Below are 7,624 nucleotides of genomic sequence, written 5' to 3' on the forward strand. Positions count from 1 at the left end.
AGGGGATAAAACAAGGAAAAATAGAAATACCCACTGAAAAATATATTTTATATTTTTCCCAGACTATTTATGTATAATAAAAGTTAAATAAAAAGTATGGGTAATTTTGGAAACTATTTTCTATTTATTTCAATTTTTATTGGAATAAATGCTCATAAAATATAATTAATCAGCTTGGAAATCCATTTTTATATTTTTCCCAGCTTTTTAATGTTTAATAACAGTAATATAAAAAGTTTGGGGAATTTTCTTAACTCACTACTATTTTTCATGAATTTATGGTTATTCGAGAAACTAAAGTGGTGAAAAATAGTTAGACAAATAAAAAATTCAAGAAAATTTATCTTGAGATCTTTGACTTCAATTAAAACTGAAATGCAAAATTTGGGATATTTTAGAACTAAATTGATTTAGTTTTGAATATTTAATCATTGGAACGCCTCTTAAAATGTTAAATATTAATATTTCAATAGTGATAAATTACACTTAAATTGTTATATAACAATTGATTCATTGGAATTTAATTTTAACAGAAAAATGTTTATAGCTTATCAATATTAAATTTTGGCACACTATTGGCATAATCCTATTGTAGTAGTAAGTATACTAGTGTTAGATTTCGATTAGAGACTCACTAGCGAATACCATTATTGTAGGAATCGATAGTGGTACGAGTGGAGCATAGTCAAAGCACCATTTGCGTCATCTCAATGCATACTGTGAGTATTCACGCACTCCCCTATCTTCGAGTTTTAAATGTTTTGGGGTGGAAAATCATGTCCTAAACTATTTTTAGGTTTGTTTTATTTATTTTGACTTATATGAAACTTGGTTGCTATATTTCGTATGTATGTGTATGTTACTTTAATTCATGTATGTTACTCATTAACTCTTTTGAGCCTATGGTTATTATGGATAGCGCTATCAGGAGGTAGACAACTCCTCACTCGCACGATTCGCTGGAGTGCATTTTACCATTTTCTACACTATGTTTGCGATACGCATAGTAGTCAGTAGGGCACGATTCGATCATTAGGCTTGGGTTGTAAACTCATGAATGGAAACTTGATGCACATACTGTTGGGCTGAAGTTCTGTTTTGTATTGCGTCTTTTGGGCTCGTAGATTAGCCTAGTATTCTCCGGTTTGGGCCTGTGCAACCGAGAGCCTTTTATGTATTGTATATAAGTTATCGCTTGCATGCATATTAGGTTAAGATTCAAGATTTCTGTTTTAGCGCTCCAGAGTTTACGATATTACTATCTTGTAATCTTCCAATCCTTTACAGTTGATGTTCTTAATCGAGCTCTTCTAAGGATTATATTTAATCATTCGACACGTTTGATTCAAGCAGTTTGTTCTTATTATTGCGTTCTGTCTTGTTATTTATATTGTGTTCTTGCAGTTTCATATTCATATACTTGTTCATGATCTAATCGATCTTTATAGATTAAAAGTTATTGTTTTAAATCTCATCAATTGGTATCAGAGCAGGAGGCTGTGTAATCGATACACTTTTTTTTCTGTGAAAAAGATTTTCATTAGGGTTTTCCGCAATCATCGATATTTATTGAGCCGTCATCTTAATTGACGTATCTTAGTATTTATTGTTTTGCCCTAATCTGCTTTATTACAAGTCTGATCTTTGAACAGGTTATTACGATCATTATGGACGCAACGCAATCAAACCCTATTAATATTTCCAACAGCATTGGTTCGACGACAAAGATTCCAATCTTATACACCCATGACTATGAAGTATGGGCGCATCATTTTGAAGATTACGTGATTGGATCAGAGGACAATGGTTTTCTCATATGGGAAGCCATTATCAATGGACCATTTTCTCACTCCGCGACATCCAGAGTTATTAAGACGCAAAAAGAATACAACGATTTACTCAAGGACGTGACGAATATTGCGCAGGACGAGAAAGATAAATTCCAGTGCAATATTAAGGCACTGAGGTTGATCAGATTCGCCCTTCAGTCCGACACATTCAGACTAGTCAGCTCATGCACTACGGCGAAGGAAGTGTGGGATAGACTTCGCGAACTGTATTCAACAGACGAAGATCTTGAACACTCCATCCAAACCTTGCTTCTATCTGAGTTTGGAGAATTCAGGCAAGGGGCCGAAGAAACCGTGACCCAGACGTTTGATCGCTTCAATCATCTTCTCAGCAAGATGATCAAACACGACATTGAAAGGAAGCTCATCGAACAAAAGGTTACATTCTTGAACGGACTGAGATCGGAATGGAGAGCAGTTGTTTCCACAGTCAAAGCCCATGAACAGTTTAAATCATACTCTTTGGCGAAACTGGTGGGTATTCTAAAGTCCCAAGAGAAGATTGTTGTTCAAGAGAAGAACGTTGTGTCTAGTCTTGGTTCGTTGGCCCTCCTATCCAAAAGTAAAGCCGTGATGGAGGATGAAGAGCTCAACTTGGAAGAATATGACCTCACAACTGAGGATTATGCCATGATGGTATCCAATCCTAAGAGGTTCATTAAGAAGAGATTCCCCAGCAACAAAAACCGAAACTGGCAGGGGAGTTATAGCTCTGAAAAGGCAAACAATGAACCGAAGGCTGAAGAGTCCAAGAAGGAACCGAAGGCAGATGGCGATTCCGGAGTAAGCTGTTTTTACTGTGGTGGCAAGAACCACTATGCTAAGGACTGTGTTCTTAAAAAGATGGCTGAAAAGGATGACGGAAAGGATGAGGAAGCCGTACTGCAGAAGAGGTTGGATGAGTTGAGGAAGAAAAAGTCTACCGCTAACCCTTCTATTAATGCTCTTATTGTGCAGGGTTCGGTTAATAACGATGAGTTCGGTAGCACCGAAGTTTGGTCTACTGACTCAGAAGATGAAGAAGTGAGGAAGCCTACTCATGGAAAGGCTTATATGGCTAAGGAGGAAAGCAGTGGTGGAAAATGCTTCATGGTGTCAAGCGCATCTCAAATGAGGGGATACAATACCGATGGAGGAAGCAATGGACCGAAAGTGCAGGAAGATATGTGCTTCACAGCCAAACCACTCAGCCAACAGTTCAATGAGCTTGATGAACTGATAAAGAAGGTACAATCTGTTTTTATTTCATCTAAAGTACCATCATCCTCATATGAGAAAGAAATAAAAAACGTTAACACAAGAATTTCTCATTTAGATAGTAGCTTAACTCAAACTAGAGTCACCAATTCTAACCTGACTGATCAATTAAGCAGGGTGGCGTCGAAGAGTGAGGAGCGGCGTATGTGGATTGAGTTAAAAGAGTCGGAATTAATTAAAGTCAAAGACGAAAACATTTATTTGCAGAGAGACAATTTGAAATTGTTAAAACAACGAAATGTTTTTTGTTTAATAGCTAAACGTTTATATTCCAATATTACTCAGCTGCACTTAGACTGTGAAATAGGCAAAAAGATCCATCGTATGATTTTACCATTCCTAGAATTTAAGGAGGATGAAATCGATGCCGAAGCTTACAATTGTGAGAGTGTGATTTCGTCTGATGATGTCAACCCATCTTATCAAATTGGACTGGACAAAATTGAGTCCTTCATTAAATCCAAAGACCATAAGGACATGCTCAAAAATCTGTTGGACGAAAATGATAGACTTAAACTGAGAACCGAAACCATACAAAAGTTTGACTCTCTAAATGCCAAAGTAAGCTCAGAAAATAAAATTGATGTTGAAAATGCATCTGAGCTTAACGAGGACGAAAACATGAGTGAAATTTCTGTAGAGGATACGGTTGACTGCTCAGAATTTGTGAAAAGCGAAACTGAAAACCACAAAAATCTTATTTCTGAAAATTCTGTGGAATTCGCTAGATTGTCCCAACAAAAGTCCCCGAAATTAGTAGAAAAGGCTGTTGTCTATCAAAAGGTCAGAACCACTCCGAATCAGGTATACAAAGTGACTGGAGTAACCGAACATCAAACAGCTGAACTCACGGCTATTGTTAACGAAGACAATGTTGATAGCTGTGATGAGTTCTTCTGGGAAGCTCCTATTGACAATGGAAACGAAACCATTGGCCTATCTAAAAGAACCTCTTGGATGAAGAAAGGGAGATACATACCTGAACCCTTGAACAAGCCTGATAATTTCAGTGAACCAAGCACAAGTGGTACAAAAGACACTCCTCAAGAGGTTGATCATTCAGCAAAAGAAGACATTCCTTCAACACCAACAGCTCGAAGTGAAACTTCATCAGATACTCCTTCCACTTCCTCAGGGCAAACTGAGTCTTCGTCAAACATTCCCTCTGCACCCTCAGCTCAAAGAAAAACTCCTAAAGATCAAAAGGAACCAGCCAAGGTGACATCAAAAGCGAAAGCGAACGTTCATCATCAGCCTAAACAGATGAGGGATAAAAAGATAGAAAGGAACCTAAGATACAGGAAAAACCTTTCTGAAAGGAAACAATTCTGGCACTCCCAGAATGCATACTATTCACACAAGTACAAGAATCTGAAGTATGAAAATAATCCCGTAAGAAAGCACGATAATTCCAACAACCGAAAGTCAAGGTTCGGTTCACAAGAAGATACCAACCGAAAGCCAAGGTTCGGTTCGCAAGAAAATACCGACCGAAAGCAAAGGTTCGGTTCTGAAAAGGATTTCAACCGAAACCAAAGGTTTGGTTCCAAGAACAACTCCAACCGAACTCAGAGGTTCGGTTCTGAAGTCAGAAGAGAACAAGACTTAAAGGTTAAGCCCACCAACGATCAAAAGCAAACGAGTCACCTAGAGTCATCAGCAAGGAAGACACCTCCATCCCCATCCAAATTCTCTCGTTCTAATTCTTCTCGTCATTCTACTCCTACTCATTCATCTTCATCTCGATCTAACGCTTATCCCACTTTTCCTCAAAAACCTCATTCATCAGCTGAACAGAAGGGAAAGCAAAAGGTCGATGAATCCAAGCCTGAGCCCAAAGGAAACCAACCTAATCTTAACAAAATAAAAGTATTCACCATTAAAAAGAACGATGAAACAACTTTAATTAAAAGAACATATCTTGTTGATATCTCTCTAACTATTCCTGTTCCCATGAAAACCTCACATGGACCCAAGAAACTTTGGGTTCCTAAATCTGCTTAATCTTTGCAGGTTATAAGTGACGAGCAGTTTGACGAAGAATGGTACATCGACAGTGGCTGCTCGCGTCACATGACAGGAAGGAAGGAGGAACTCAGGGAATACAGATCTCTTGCAAATGGTGGCAACGTTAAGTTTGGAAATAACTCTTACGGTACCATAAAGGGATATGGGATGATAACGAATGGTGATTTTACCATAAGAAAGGTGGCTTATGTGGAAGGACTTCAACACAACCTCATTAGTGTATCTCAGCTTGTTGGAGGTACAGGTCTCAAAGTTTCATTCGATGATGAAGGTTCTGAAATCATAGAGAAAACAACAAAGAAAGTGATTCTGAAGTCAGAGCGAAAGGGTGAAATGTTTCCGCTGAACATGAAACCCATCAAAGGAAACCCAGCAATCTGTCTGCTATCAAAAGCTCAATCCGACGAAAGCTGGTTGTGGCACAGAAGACTCTCTCATCTCAACTTCAAAGATATCAACCGACTTGTCACTGGAGGTCATGTTAGGGGTCTTCCATTGCTCAAGTTCGACAGAGAACATTTGTGTGCTGCATGCGAAATGGGAAAGCAGAGTCGTCAAAGTCACCCATCTATAATCAACACAAAAGTTGTTGAATCACTCGAATTGCTTCATATCGATTTGTGTGGTCCTTCATCTATAGAAAGCATCGGTGGTAGCAAGTATATTCTTGTTATCGTTGATGACTTTTCACGATTTACATGGGTGTTCTTTCTGAAGCTCAAATCTGAAGCGACTCAAAAGCTGAAAGTGTTTATCAAGCAAATTGAAGTCCAGCTCAAGAAGGTCGGTCGCAACATCAGGAGCGACAATGGTCTCGAATTCAAGAACAGGGAGTTTGAAGCGTTTCTTGCAGAAAAGGGAATTAGTCATAATTTCTCAGCTCCCTACACACCACAGCAGAACGGAATAGTCGAAAGACGAAACCGATCTCTGTGTGAAGCTGCCCGAACTATGTTAAGTTTCGCTTCCTTACCTCTTTATTTTTGGGCTGACGCTATTTCTGCTGCTTGTTAGACACAAAACAGGTCCTATCTCAACAAGCGATTCACGCTCACACCATATGAGATTCTAAACAACAGGAAGCCCAATGTGAAATTTTTCCACGTTTTTGGCTCAAGGTGTTTCATCTTTAACTCTAAAGAACACCGCAACAAGTTTGATGTCAAAGCCGACGAGGGCATCTTTCTGGGCTACTCACTCACTTCAAAGGCGTACAGGGTTCTAAACAAACGATCAAGAAGGATTGAAGAAACATACTATGTGACCTTCGACGATAGCTATGTCAAGAAGCTACAGGCCACAGATGACACTGCCAGGGAAATCTTCCCTCAAACTGGTCAAGTCACAGTCTCAATCGCCAATATGTACGAGAATTTTCTGGATCTCTTTGATGAACCGGAAAAAGCTTCTCTCTCAGAAGCAGGAGCAGCCGACAACAAAATAGATCATATGAAGAAGATTGTCGAAGATGCTACAAGAAGAATGCATGAAGGAGAATCGCCTACTGATGAATCTCCAACCAACAATGCTTCAGTCGAGGGGGAGCCAAATTCTCTTGTCGAGGGGGAGCCTAGATCACAAGTCCAGGGGGAGCCAAGTTCTACTACTTCAACCGAAGGTCCTTCATCAACCGAAGATGCACCTCCTCACGAAGGTCCTTCAATGTCTGAACATCCAGCACCACAAGAAACCCCTGAACCTCACGTTCGTCAAGACTCATCAATTGAGGGGGAGCATGATGATATGACGCTTGATTTTGATAGCCAATCCGAGCCTGAAGAGATGATCAACGCTGAACTAGATCCATCCTTTGATCCGAATTACCCTCCTCTTACAAAATGGACCAGAGATCATCCTATCTCTCAAGTAGTTGGTGATGCATCTGAAAAGGTTCTGACCCGATCTCAACTGAAGGCAAAGCAGACATCCTTATTTTCAAAAGTTGAGTTTTGTATGTTTAACTCATTTGTATCAAAAGTCGAACCGAAGACAGTGAACACTGCCCTCGATCACTCTGATTGGGTTCAAGCTATGCAAGACGAACTAAACGAGTTTGAGAGGAACAAAGTCTGGCGCCTCATTCCAACTCCTCCGGATGCTTCAGTTGTCGGTCTCAAATGGGTTTTTAGAAACAAAATGGATAAGGAAGGTAATGTCATAAGAAACAAGGCTCGCCTGGTTGTCAAAGGATACTGTCAGGAGGAAGGGATATATTACGAAGAGACGTTCGCTCCAGTAGCTAGGCTAGAATCGGTTAGAATTTTTCTGGCCTATGCTGCTCACAAAAACTTTGAGGTCTTCCAAATGGACGTCAAGTGCGCATTTCTCAATGGAGAACTTGAAGAAACGGTGTATGTGGAGCAACCTCCTGGGTTCGTGAACGAAAAGTATCCACATCATTGCTACATTCTGGATAAAGCTGTGTACGGCCTCAAACAAGCTCCGAGCGCCTGGTATGAAACGCTTACAAAATTTTTAAAGATGTCCAA

This window comes from Lactuca sativa, chromosome 3 (genome assembly GCF_002870075.4).
Source record: "Lactuca sativa cultivar Salinas chromosome 3, Lsat_Salinas_v11, whole genome shotgun sequence".
In the NCBI taxonomy this organism is placed as follows: Eukaryota; Viridiplantae; Streptophyta; class Magnoliopsida; order Asterales; family Asteraceae; genus Lactuca; species Lactuca sativa.